The sequence below is a fragment of the Nipponia nippon genome, unplaced genomic scaffold, assembly GCF_047370975.1.
Source record: "Nipponia nippon isolate SJK-2023a ecotype South Korea unplaced genomic scaffold, ASM4737097v1 scaffold_16, whole genome shotgun sequence".
Classification (NCBI taxonomy): Eukaryota; Metazoa; Chordata; class Aves; order Pelecaniformes; family Threskiornithidae; genus Nipponia; species Nipponia nippon.
In genome coordinates, this window is record NW_028262332.1 from 973,368 (window position 1) to 986,688 (window position 13,321).

General features: G+C 45.8%; 1 protein-coding gene across 24 annotated transcripts in view; it reads right to left on the minus strand.

The window, feature by feature from the left end:
* Window positions 1-13,321, minus strand: part of EXD3 (exonuclease 3'-5' domain containing 3) — a 301,259-nt gene that overhangs the window by 244,794 nt on the left and 43,144 nt on the right. Inside the window, exons 3-5 of one of the 24 annotated variants that reach the window (XM_087753496.1) lie at window positions 2,977-3,084; window positions 2,128-2,299; window positions 1,216-1,330 (exon numbers count right to left, since the gene is read on the minus strand). The exons of 22 other annotated variants lie outside the window; for them this stretch is intronic. The gene's annotated coding sequence lies outside the window, so the exon portion shown is untranslated. Of the gene's footprint in view, window positions 1-1,215; window positions 1,351-1,425; window positions 1,546-2,127; window positions 2,300-2,976; window positions 3,085-13,321 lie in introns of those variants that run through there. One more of the 24 variants, XM_087753497.1, reaches the window with a different exon arrangement.

Consider the following 13,321-nt stretch of genomic DNA (forward strand, 5'->3'; position numbering starts at 1 on the left):
ACAGAAGTGCTGGGGGCTTCGGCTGACAGACATGGCAGAAGGGTGCTCTGCTCCATCTGCTCGCCTCTCCGTCATTTGCATCGCATCTCTTTCCATGGCCACACGCTTTCTTGTCACTTTTAAAAACTGTCTTAAAAGTTGGTAAGAACGGTCCTAAATATCATCCCTTCCTCCACTCCTGTGCCATAATGGCCCTCCACACTGGGAAGCTAGGCAGTGATATTATTTAACTATTTATCCGGGCTTTCTGTTCCCTGCATGCTGTCTTAAGAAAGGTGCTCAGCAGTCAGCATGCCTTAGCTCAGAGAAAAAGTCCCTTCACTCCCTTTGTCAGTGGAAAACATCTCAGCCTCCCTGCAGATACTAACTGCTGGACTCTGACAGGTCAGGTTTTACAGAAAATAAATGAGGGCAGACAGACATAACTCCACTGCTGCCACCATCGCAGCCGCAGGTCTGCAGCAGCAATACTTGAATCCAAACCAAGACAACAACCCAGGCACCGAAACGGCTCGCTCCTGCTTTGAGCGCTGCTGTTACAGTGCTACGGGAAGCTAGGAATGCACACGAGCATTTACTGCTCACCTTCGTTACCTGAGCAGCAGAGCAATGTCTCTTTTACCCAGCTTCCAAGCAATAGGTGCAGCGAGAGCAAGGTAGAAAGCCCAGCTCTCCCTGCAGGGTGTTTCGGTGAGGTGAGACCACAGAAAACAGGCAAGGGTCTGGCTAAACAAGAAAGGCGCTAGCTGAAGAGACACGCAACACTGACGCTTGCAGCTGTTCTGTGTGTTCCTCGTCTTGTTTGAGGTACCTTTGGATTCAGTGGATTTCCCTTGCAGAAATGCAGTCCAGTTTCTGAAGGCTGTGTGTAACTGGGCTGTTGCAGTCCCTCTTCAGGGAATTCTATCAGGCTAACGATGGAAATAAGGTGCAGGAAAGTTGTTATTTAAACTCATTATTGGAGAGGAAATTTCTCACAGCCTGATGGCTGTTAAGGGAAACATTATTTGGTTAAAACCCAAGAAACTCGACAACAGGATAGTGCACTGCTGCAACAGGCAGAAGCAGAGGGACTGCGCAAGGTGTAGCACTGCAAAACACATCCCCGTGAATCTTAAAAAAAAAAAAAAAAGACTGCCTGAGAAGTGGGATTTTCCAACCGCACTGAGGATGACACGGTGCAAACTGAGGAGACCACTAACTTTGTTCACGTACAGGGCTGGATGGACACAAGGCACTTCAGGAAGAACGGCAACCTTCCCCCCTCCATGCAGGTAGGCCTGACGGCACAAACGCTCCTCATCACGCCCCTCAGCTTCTCCAAAGCCGCCTGCGACACAAGAAGGAAATCTGAGGCGACATGCTGAAAATGGAAAATTGCAATCTCCTAAAAATTATTAATCACTTCAAATGCTGAAACAATACCCTTTGTCAAAGCTGTGGGTGGTGAAGTTGGCACAGCTCCTACTGAAGAGAAACCTGATCTTCACTGCTACGAAAGCATGAGGCGGCATCCTGTGCTGATGAGATACCCGACCTGAATTTCTTTCAGGGTACTTTCACCACCTCCTTTAGCTTAAGAGTTTGTGGAAAACAGGAAAACAGAAACAGCCTGGGCCAACAGCGTCCTGAACCAGAGACACGATGCAGGTGCTGCAGGAGGAGGAAAGCTGTTCATCGATGGGAACTGAAGGCTGCTTGCTATTTATTGGGAGGAAAAACGTCTTTTAGAACAGTGTGCATCCCTCTAGGAAGCTGTAACGGAAATTTAGCAAGTGAGGCACTAACACAGGACTCCACAAACTTCCACGGGACCTGCAAGCAGCAGGCGTCGGTTGTAAAGGCTTCGCTGTCCTTCTGCGACTCCCCTGCGTCACACAGCAGCAAGCCCCGTGCTGGTGCATAATGGAGAATGAGCAGAAAGAGGCCCCGAGAGGCACAGCGTCTGCGTCCAGATTAGATCTGTGAAGCACCGGGCTGCAGCTATGTTTGTACATCTTAGTTAATCTTACAAAAGGCAGTAATGGCTCATTTTCTTGAGGGCTGGGGCAAACTCACAGCCCAGCCATTTTAAGAAAGGAACACTGCAAAATAAACACCGGTATCTGAGACCAAGGCATTTCTGACCTGTGCTTAAACCAGCGTTTGCAGCTTTATCGCCGTTTCCCCCGCTGCCTGGGATGCTGAACGCATTGTCTTCCCCTGCCGGGCCGAGGAAGGACGCTGACGCACGGCCCAGCCTGCCCACTCTGTCACGCGCGGCACACAACGAGGAAGCTTGCAAAGGCGAGATCAAGAACTGGAAGGCAGAGGCAGTTTGTCCCAAACGCTGGACGGTTAATCCTGATGCACGATCCCCCCGTGAATTTAAAATGCTTGATCCATACCGTCTCTGGCCATGATTAAACACCTAATGACACACACTCTCTGACAGATTAGAAGTATTTGTTCTGTGGTCACAAAACACTGCAAAGAAGGAAAAGCCTCCAAGAAAAAAAAAAACCAAGAGGCTTGAAACTTAAAAGCAACACTAGACACTAAGAAATAAGTGGCTTCTAAGTGTTGGCTTAGAGTGCGATACAGCAACAGAACAATTTTAGGTAGCTTCCATAAAAAAATTTGTGTTTGCTACAACATCATTTCTTATTACACAGAATCTGTTGCGTGTAATTCTTTGTCAGTATTAGTTCACAAAGGCAGATGCCAATTTAAAAACAAGCAAACCACTGCAAGTGCAGCAGGATGTTACATGTGTATTTTTTCACGGCTAAGATGGAACACTTTACAAAGTACTGAATATTGATTTTATTTCTGTATACTCCTTGGTTTGGAGAAGATATACAGATGAGAATCGATGCTAACACCAGCGTTTCAATATACTACTTGAATTCACTCTCTAGTCATTATTTCTGTATTTCAAATCGGCTTTTACGGGCTCAAATTCAGAAGCGAGGCGAAGCCAGTGTCATACTGTACCTATGGCCACTGCAACAGGCATTTGGAACTCCGCTGTTTCCCATCCACTTGCCTATGCGTAATTAATAATCTCTTTCCACAGATTCTCATTCTGGTCCAGTTCAGAGCCTGTGGGAGGGAATTTAACCTGGCAATGCTTGTCACGGATTAAAAATAAGAAAAAAGGAGCAAGGGAAAAGCTATAAAGATAAGAGTACCAAGGATACCAGAATATATACATAAAAAACTATGCCTTTCCAAGTATAACTTACATTGCCTCACTCTTTCTGAATGCTTATAACTAGTTCACAGGCAGCTAAATTATAATTTTGTTTCTCAGATAAGAGAAGCTCAATTTAATACGCTCAAAGTAACCAGCTCGGAGACTTGGAACAGAGCTCTGGAGACCTCCGGCGCTCCTCAGGAAAAAGGAAAAGCACGGTACTAGCACGGAGGACGTGCCTGCTGTACTAAAAGGCAGATGCCTTCAGAGCACTGTATGTTTAGTCATCTCTTTATCAAACCCTTAACTAATTAAACAATCCTCTTGTCAAAGAGGACAGTCATTGTTTGTGTGACCGATGCCCTGTAAACATAATGGGATAATCTGCCTTTCTCCTTTTTTTCTCCCTCAATTCTTCCAAACAGCTGGGGGATGCGCTGCCTGCTCCCCGGGAAGCCTCCGCTCATCTGTCATTCTTCTCTGCTCGCAGCGCTCCGCTGCTGCACGCAGCATCAGAAGCCAAGCTTAAGACAATAACGCCTCAGATACCCCAACAATCCATCTGATAGCGTGCCATTAAAGAGTCCCCAGGCCTCTGAAGGGCTGAGCAAACAATTAGGAGGGAAAAAGAAGCGATTCCTGGATAGAATTGACAATTAAAACTATATTGATCTACAAACGGCAAAAGATGCTAAACCAAAAGCACTTCCAGTGCCCTCTTTTGACTCCAGTACCAGGGAAGAAAGAGCTTGCAAATGATAAAGCTTTGATCAGATGGCACCAGGCTGGCTCTTACATCTGCAGGGTTACAGCAGCAAAAGCTGTTAATCAACCGTTCAAGGCTCAGAAAGCCACACTTTCAAAGACGATCTCCAGCCCCCGGTACCCAAGGGAACAGCTCATCTCAGAGTAACTCGGGGTGTGGACATGCCACGATTAACAGAAATTAGAGAGGGCAACTGTTTTCTCATGTGAGATGAGGACAGAGTTTCTGTAGGCTGCAAAATCCAAAGCTTTGCCGGTATGTCCCCTCGCTGCATTCCCGATCCAGGGAGCGTCTCCCTCGCAGCAGCCTGCGGCGAAAGGACTCCATCACCCCCATCAAGCAGAGCTGCACAGCTCTGTCACCCCATAGACATAATCCCGACAAAAGCCATTACCAGTCACAGCTCCCCTTCATGAAAGTTTCTGTTTTCCTACTTATACCAATAGCAGCAACCTAGACTTATTTTCTATAGGAAATGCAGCCTACCCAGTATTTGAAATTTTGAATTCAAATGCAGTAGCCTGAAACCAAAATGAATCACTTCTAAAACACGCAGATTTTGCAGAACTGTGGTTCCCAGGAGGGAAGCGGAGAGCCGGCTGGGCGGGCAGGCCTTGCTCCCGTCCCTGGTGTCGCTCCCCGAACCCTGGGGACGCGGGCCGGGACAGCCTGCCGCTCTCCTCCGCGGTGCTCCGGTGGCAATGGCCACGCATGGCTTCACCGACCATAACTGGTGATAACCACGGTTTCATTTGACACCAGGAGATTCATAAATATCTGCCGGTTTGACTAAGGAGGAAATGTGGGATTTCTGTACGAAAGGGGCGGGAGAGGAAGAAGAAGGGGGCAGCGGGAAGGGAAGGCTGGATAATACCCCAACATGAAAACCCTTCAGTGCCCATCAAAAGGAAGTTCAAGGCCCTCTGCAGACTAATCCATCATCGGTTGTACTGTCAGAAATACCGGATTACCAAAATCTTCGCTAACCACCCAGGCGCTACCTGACAGTACCGCTTCATGCAGAGAACTGCAGAGGACGAAGGGCTTAGCACAAGCAGGACAACCCTTTTCTTCTCCTGAGCAACTCCACTCCATCCCAGCCCAGCTTTGATGAGAAACCCCCTCCCCTGCTCCTCCACAAAATACTCAAATGCCCACTTCAGGCGGTGATTCAATGACTACCTAGAGCCCTACTCGGGGCTACGACGGAGACTGAAACATAGAATCATAGAATGTCCTGAGTTGGAAGGGACCCACAAGGATCATTGAGTCCAACTCCTGTCCCTGCATAGGACAATCCCAAAATTCACACCATATGTCTGAGGATATTGTCCAAATGCTTCTTAAATGTTGTCAGGCTTGGCACCGTGACTGCCTCCCGGGGGAGCCTCTTCCAGTGCTCCAGCACCCTCTGGGTGAAGAACCTTTTCCTAATGTCCATATCTTCCTGCCGTTCCCTCGGGTCCTATCATTGGTCATTGGGGAGAAGAGATCAGCGCCTGCCCCTCTTCTTCCCCTTGTGAGGAAGCTGTAGACCGCGATGAGGTCTCCCCTCAGTCTCCTCTTCTCCAGGCTGAAGAGACCAAGCGACTTCAGCCGCTCCTCGTACGGCTTCACCTCTAATCCCTTCCCCATCTTCGTGGCTCTCCTCTGGACACTCTCTAGTAGCTTCGTATCCTTTTTGTGGCACCCAAATCCACAGAGGCTAACAAAGCAGGAGCGCAAGACCCTCGATCAGCGCGCGCACCCTCCCGAGGAACTCACGGAGGTGTCCAGGTGTCCATCTGCCCGATGTCACTCCACCCTACCTCGAACGAGTTCTCAGTTGGCTTAAAGCTCCTCCAAAGGAGGCACAACAGCCATGTGTCCCATGTTCAGCGCAGAACCAAACCCAGGACACAGCATGTACCACACAAAGTCTGTTTCTTTTTGCACCTCATCTAGACCATAGCAGGGTAAAAAAAATGCAAGACTGCTCTATTTTTAACCTACCACCAAGAGAGACTTTATAGAGCCATGCTCAAATCTGAACAAGCTCCTCATCTCAATCCAAGTTAAACTCAGCAAGTGTAAAGAAGACATCCCAAATGGAATATATCAAAGCCAGAATGATGTTATCCTAGCAAAATTGCAAAAATTTCCGTATCTGTAACAAAACAACTAGCAATATTGGCCTTAACGCTCTTTTTCCTGCTCTCTCCCTTTTTTGTTTTTTCCTTCCCTGGTGTTCCCTCCCCACCTCACCACTGCAGCCAAGTTTTAAACAATATACATGAAAATAGCAGCTTTCAGCCTGTTCCTGGAGTAGCCAAGTTAATGAGGCCACATGGCATCCCAGGGCACTCCGAGGGAAGGGTTCAAAATGCTTGTTAGCGCAGCCTGCGCTGCTCTAAAAAATGTAAACCATTTCAAACTGGTGAGCATTTCACTTCCCTTCTCCCCTGCTCTCCGAGTAAAAGAGCATTCAGATTTCCAAACACGTATTATGGAAAGAATGAAGCACTCCTGGAAAAAGTGAAAGACCGGTTTGCCTTTCTAAAGTCAAAGATTTATAAATCAATGCAAATCTTTTTCAAAAAAAGCAGAACACTTCTGCAAGTTATACCACAGTTGTTGCAGAAACAAGTACCTGTTTTTCCTGACCTACATTTTCAGGTTGGCAGGAAATCAAAGTTCATGTCAAATTACAGCAGATTTTGAACAGACTTGCATGCGCCCTCCAATCTCAGCGAGTAAATCTGTTGGGCCCCAGCGAGCCCATTTTTTGTAGGAAAGAAGGTACCACTTTTTAAAATTACACATGCTCCGTATGACATAAATGCACGCAGGTCATCTTTTTGTTGTAATACTAAAAGGGGGAATTGATTTTCTGTAGAATTTGGTTCAACTAGAGACATTTTCCTCTCCTTGAACTGCTATATACATTATCTACTATATTTATAATAAAAGCCATGTGGTTAAGCAGACACAACCATAAAAAGCAAACGAGTCTAGTTTTGTCCTGAAGGCCTTAATATGAAAAGGCTCCCCAGGTAACAACAGCCTGCGTGGGTCTTATGTGTATATAAACAAACAGCAACCCAAACCAGGCATTTTCTCAGCTAGGTACAAGACAAGTACTTACAGACGAGACCTACGGACAAGTAGGCCATAGTTACAGCACCAGTCAAAGGAGAACGCTTTCATCTGCTTCACTCCTTACCCCATCACAAGGCCATCAGCTTCCTCCTCGACTCGTTTCTTTCTGCGTGGGGTTGTGTTTTACCTGTCTGAGTGCAGCCCACGCCTGGATTTGGAATTTCGGCAGGGGTCTCGCCCAGGCCAGGCTGACGGGGGCTGCAGAGAGCGGAGGGCAGCTCTGCAGAGCGGCCGCCAGTGCAGCCCCGCGCTGGACCTCGGAGCTGTGCCCACCCGCAGAAGGGCTCCTCGGGACCCAAGCTGCTTCGTGGGTGCAAGCAGTGCTGCACCCAGCCCCTGAGCTCCCCGAACGCCGAGCACGGAGGAGCAGGGCAGGGACAGTGGTCTGGCAGGGGGTCACCTCACATCTGGCAGGGGGTCACCTCACATCTGGCACAGCAACAGCCTGGCCGGACTCCTCTTGTGCCCCTGAGCCACCCTTCCCTGCTGCCGGGAAGGCAACGCAGAGATGGTCAGGCTCAAAATGGAATCAGTGTAAGATCGAACAGGGTTTATGGCCCTGGCTCCCCACGGTGGGATGGGGGCTGTACTGTTTGCAGCCCTCAGCCGGCGTGGCACTCTGCACAGGTTAACAATGCCATCAAAGCAAGGCGCGCTCTGAATCTACAACATTAATAATGTCATTTGAGTGTATCACCTAACTTTCCCCCTGGTATTTGCTCCCTACGCTGCCTTACTCTTATTACTGTACTCCCAGTAAATGAGATTGTGCTGACGGACCCCAGATTGCACCCTGCTCCTCTCCTTTGGGATCTGCACCTCTGCAACAGAAAAGCCCATTGATCCCAGAAGAAACAGCACCGCGAGCCGCAACGGTGGGACAGGACAAAGAAGAGCTCATGTTCATGGGGACTCAACTAGAGATCACTGCACCACAGGCAGCTTCGGAAATTAAACCAATCCTTCTGTTACAGCGGGAGATTTCTTTCCCCCAAGACCACTAAAGCTACTATACGGAAAGAAGTGCACCTCCCCATCTTGACCTCTGCAAGTTTTATTAGCTGCTTAAGTCATGAACCATCACACTCTGCTTTTGCGACTATCTGGTTTAACGTAAGCTTGCAAAAACTGACTGTGAAGGAAACACATTTTAAGCTTCCTTTATTTTCATGCCCATTTTCAGATCTCTGTAGTTTCACAATGTCCATATTTCACTAAAATTAAAATCGCTGCATTGCAAAACACATCCAACACAAAAAGTTTCAATTAAGTTTTTTTTTTTCTTAAAAACATGTTTTTCACAATCACGGCAGAAATTCTTTAAAAACGCATCTTCCTCAGGCCAAGTTAAAAGTGCTCAAATATGCAGCGTATGCAACCCCCCGAGAATACGTTACTGAGCAGACTTCCCACCTATTCACATCCATGTGAATCAGAAATTACTTTCAAATGCGCCCGTTAACAGATGTGTTTTTCTCATGCTATCGATAGTAACCAGACCAAGCCGAAAAACCTCACGGTACCCTGCTGAATTCCAATCACAGGCTGACATAAAGTATAAGGAGCCAGACATCCATTAGCGGGAATCTAAACAGCGCTGTGTTTTGGGAACTGCTGTTTTCGCTTATGGATTTTGATTTATACCTCATAACTGCAAAACTAATGAGATTCTAATGAAAAGTGGGACATTATTCATTTGTTTTCCCCCCAGGAGGTTCGGTTTATTTTCAACAAGCATGCTACTGATTAAAACAAGAGGTGATGGTTTTAAGAAGCTAGAACATAAACCTGTTCCCAAATGTGCACGGTCTAAAACGATACACTGGTTTCTGTAGTTTACAGTTTCACTGCCTTTATCTAAGTTGTTTTGTTCAAATATATAATTTTTTTTTTTTTACCAGTCACTACTACATAAGCAATAAACATCTAATCTGTGTATCAAGTAATTACACTGAAATCTTTGCTAAAAAAAAAAAAAGTCAACCCTCTGGTTATTTTGCTTCTTCCCTGACCCAAACAAATCACTCAAAAACCCTGCATGGATGTAAAACAGAAAACTGTTTGCAACTGTTTTTTAAAGACTGATTGGCATGTGTAATTGAGAAACTAATTATAAAGTAAGGTGCACAGATCATTAAAAATATATATCTATATAGTTCTCCTTACTGAAAAAGCTGGAAGTCCAACCTCATATATTACACACTTTTAAAAGTACACCCACTAAATATCAGCATTGGATTAAGTGACCACGTTGAAAATAATTTTAATAATACATAGGTCTGTAGCACGATGGCTAAGCTTCACATCTATAAAGCTTTCAAGAATAACCGTTACTCAACCATATACTTAACATTTTCTAATCTCAAGTGTATGTAACATATATATAACATAACTTGTATGCAACCGAGAGTGTTTTTCACGGCTGCCTTTCATATTCAGTACAGTTCAGACAGCGCAGTGCTCCTAAAACGTGCTGTGTTACATCTAGACAGACTCTGATCCGAAACTCAATCCCTCAATACAATAGGGTCACCAAGAAATGAAACACTAAACCAGAGCTTTTAAATAGGCATTTAAATTAGGAAATTAGTTCTATAAACATAAAGCATTTGAACTGTCCATTTGTTATGGATAACGCAGTCGGACCGCCAATTACTAAAGTCACGGACTCCAAATTGGCAGCGTTCGCTTTCCAAGGTTACATCAAACCCCTGACTCCACCACGCAGGAATTTAACTCCTCAAGATACAAACCAGAAACGCACCAACGACAAACTACGGAGTGACAATTTGGATACTTTATTCATTAAAGCACATTCAGTTACTGCCTCATGGCTCCATTGCACAATCCCAGTGTAAAAGATTTTGACGGTGGAAGGCAGCTCCTCCGGAGCTGAGGTTTGCCCAGTCCCTTCCCTCCAACCTCTTCCCTCTTTTCCTATATGCTAAAAGCTGGGTACTAATAGCATCTCTGCCTCCTTCAAGCATTTCACCCCAGTAAACGTGATCACCTGGAGGTTTTAGGGGAACAGACAATTCAATCCGCTAAATCTAAAACACCGTTTTGTTCTTGGAGGCGATAAACAATTCAATAAGTGATCCTGCAGCATTCAGCTGAAGATGAATGTCCCACAAAGAAAGCGCAAGAAAGATAAGTTGTTCCACCCAACTGAACAAACATTTCCTCGCAGTCACACCCTCTTCACATAAAAGCAGGAATCTTTCTAAACTCACACTGAACAATCCTAGTGGAAGGTCACAAACAATAACAATGGATAATTAAAACAATAATCAGGCTTAGTAAGACAAAAATTAAAAGTAAATTGCTCATCAGTTTTTTTTTTCAAACTGCCCAAGCCTCAGTAAGAACATGTGTTGGACAGAGGAGAATTTGGACTTAAAAGATTACAAAAAGCTGCTATTCATCAAAAACAACAACAAAAAAAAGTCCCCCCTTTTGGTAGTGTGGGATTCCCTATAGAGCGAGGGGATTGTGTGGGACAAAGGAAGACAGAGTAGAACAGACCTGCTGAAGAGGTAACATGCCGAAGTATTTGGGAATTATACATATTCTGCTGCTGCTAGGCAATTATCCATCCTCAAACCCAACAAATGAAAAAAACGGATACAGATGAGGAAATCACAGTTTTTGCAACAGTTTTAAGAGGCTTAAACAAACCACCCTATTGGATTTTCTTTTTTAAAAGTACCCTATCCCTGAAAAAATACTTTGCATTCTTAGCTGTTGGATTTACAAAGTTTTTTACATCGTGTAAAGCAGCTACAGCGTGCCGTGAACCCGGCACACCTGCAGTACGCTGGCACGAGGAGGCGATGGAAATGTAGAACCAACCAAACTAAACGCGTTGCCAAAGATTCTGAAAACGTGCAATTCTCTTCAAAGCTTACATCTGTGGGGCTTGGGTTTTTTTGGTCTTATAAAAATATTTAATTCAAAATAATGGAGAAACATGACATAAAATACAGTGTAATAAATACCAACGTTATCCATGGCACGGTAATTACAGGGCTATGTTAACTGTAATTCTAGAGGCAGCATCAGAAGTGAGACAGAAGCATTCAAAACAACTTTCAACCCACGAGTGAGACGACCAGCACCAACGCTCAGCATCTTCCTAGCTCAGAAACCAGTACTGGATCCTCGCGGGAGAGCTCTGCTCTCACAGGAACTCGGGACTAAAACATCCTGATTTAAAGTCTCCCCTTTGGTTAAACTGACCTTTAGACAGAGAGCTGCTCCAGAGCTCTTCCACCTCCCAGCCCACGCAGAGGAGGAACCTGCAGGCTGAGCACACCTATAGCTCGGCCACCACCCGGCTGGCGGCTCATCCCCCCGGCAGCGCACCGCCAGCGCTGCCCTGCTCCGCACGCCGAGCTGCCGGCGCTCCCACCTGTAAGATACGGGAATGGGAGTGGTGTTGGGACCACAGTTAGGATAAAAAAAATATAAAGTAGGATAATATATCTTGAAAATACAGCCAGTGTGTTCATTTGGAGTTTTCTGTGAGGAACGAAATCAGACGAAGAACAACTACAATTCCGCAAAACACCTCCTTCCCCAGCGTCACCACCTTCAAAATAGAGGGTGACGCACCAAACCGCACAATGGTGCTGAGACGAGAAGCCGTGCGATGAGAACGCAAGTGTACCAGGCAGCGCTATCTCTATTTTTCAGATGGGAAACTGAAACACAGAGGGAGACAAGATGTCTCCTCACTACCATGAGGCACACACCTTGAGATCTCAGGAACTTGGGGTTTATTTTTTATTTTTTTAAAGCATTCAGCTTGACCACACAAGTGGTACTGTTTCAGCTATGTTGCACTAGGCTTTTCATCAAGTATCTCTTATTAAACTATCCCAACCAGGATGGTGGGAAAAATTATGACAGGTTTTAGGCAGAGCAGCAGATTGTAGGTAAGGCAGCAGAAGGAAGGACTTTGTGCCATTTAGACCTCCTCCGCTATCCACTGGTCATGTTCCACAGGTTATAAACTACTTCTCTGCTCTCTCCTCCCGAAAGAGGATTCCCTCATCCCAGCTCTCCTTCACCAGTCCCACTCCCCCGACACTACCCTTACTCTTCTCTATTCCACAAGTCCCACCGCCTTTTCCTTTCAGAGAGAATTTAATTGAAACTCTGAACAATTGCTCTGAGCGTGCTTAGCTTCAAGACAGCTGCCTCTGCACGAGACCTCTATGGAGGAAATAAGACGAGAAGTCAGATTTTTGTAGGAACGCAATATTTCCTTTTCTCCTGCAATACGCTGCGTGGTTCCCTCTACACCCTCCGGTTACAGTAACAAGTGAGGCAGAGCTGTGACAGACAAGAGCTTTCTTAACTACACACTCCAGAGCACATCCATCTTCAACACTGTGAAAAGCAACAGTTCTTTGGAAAAAAAAGTTGGTATGTGGTCATGTAATTAAAGACTGTCATAATTCACACCCACATTGTGGTAGGTTGGTGTTGTGCAGGCATCCTTAACTCTGGCATTTCCTCATTTTAGGCTACTTGTATTTGAAATCTAAATAATGTTTTTATTGTACCGCGCCATAAATTAACCGTGCAGAAAAAGTAACGTCTTTAAAAAAATCATTCTTCAGAATGAAAACCCAGCTAGATCCCCGAAACACATCTGTGAACAAGCCTGAGCACATAAGCACTCTCACTGTGCTTAAAATTAAGCACACGATAAAGCACTACACGCTTTAACAAATCAAAGCTACAGACAAAACGCACGGGGCTGAGATCAAAGAGAAGAAACTGTAAAGTAAATGGATTCAGAAAGGACTTAGGCTGACAAGCCGGGCATTCACACCATTAGAGGTCTGAACACAGTCTTTTTCTTTCTCATTCTTACACCAGACGAACGAAGAATAATATTGACGCCATTAGCAATAAGTGGGAGATAGCGGCATTGTTTTCCCTGCTGGTGATGCACGCCCCCGTGCGTGGGTGTATGATGGGTTAGTCGCTATGGAGCTGGATCAAAAGCGGTTGTTAAGGGAACAAGCAGGAAAGGTAAAACAATGGCTGCGATAAGAAGCATCTCAACAAATATGCAACCAGATTTCTGGGTTTAGAGCTGCGAGGAGGCAAGAGTTTGGCCCCCACCCCAGTGACACGGCCACTTTGCCAAGGCTGAGCAGCAGGAGATCAAAGGAAATGCTGGAACCCTGGAGGACCCCAGCCCGGAGGAGGAGGAGGAGGAGGAG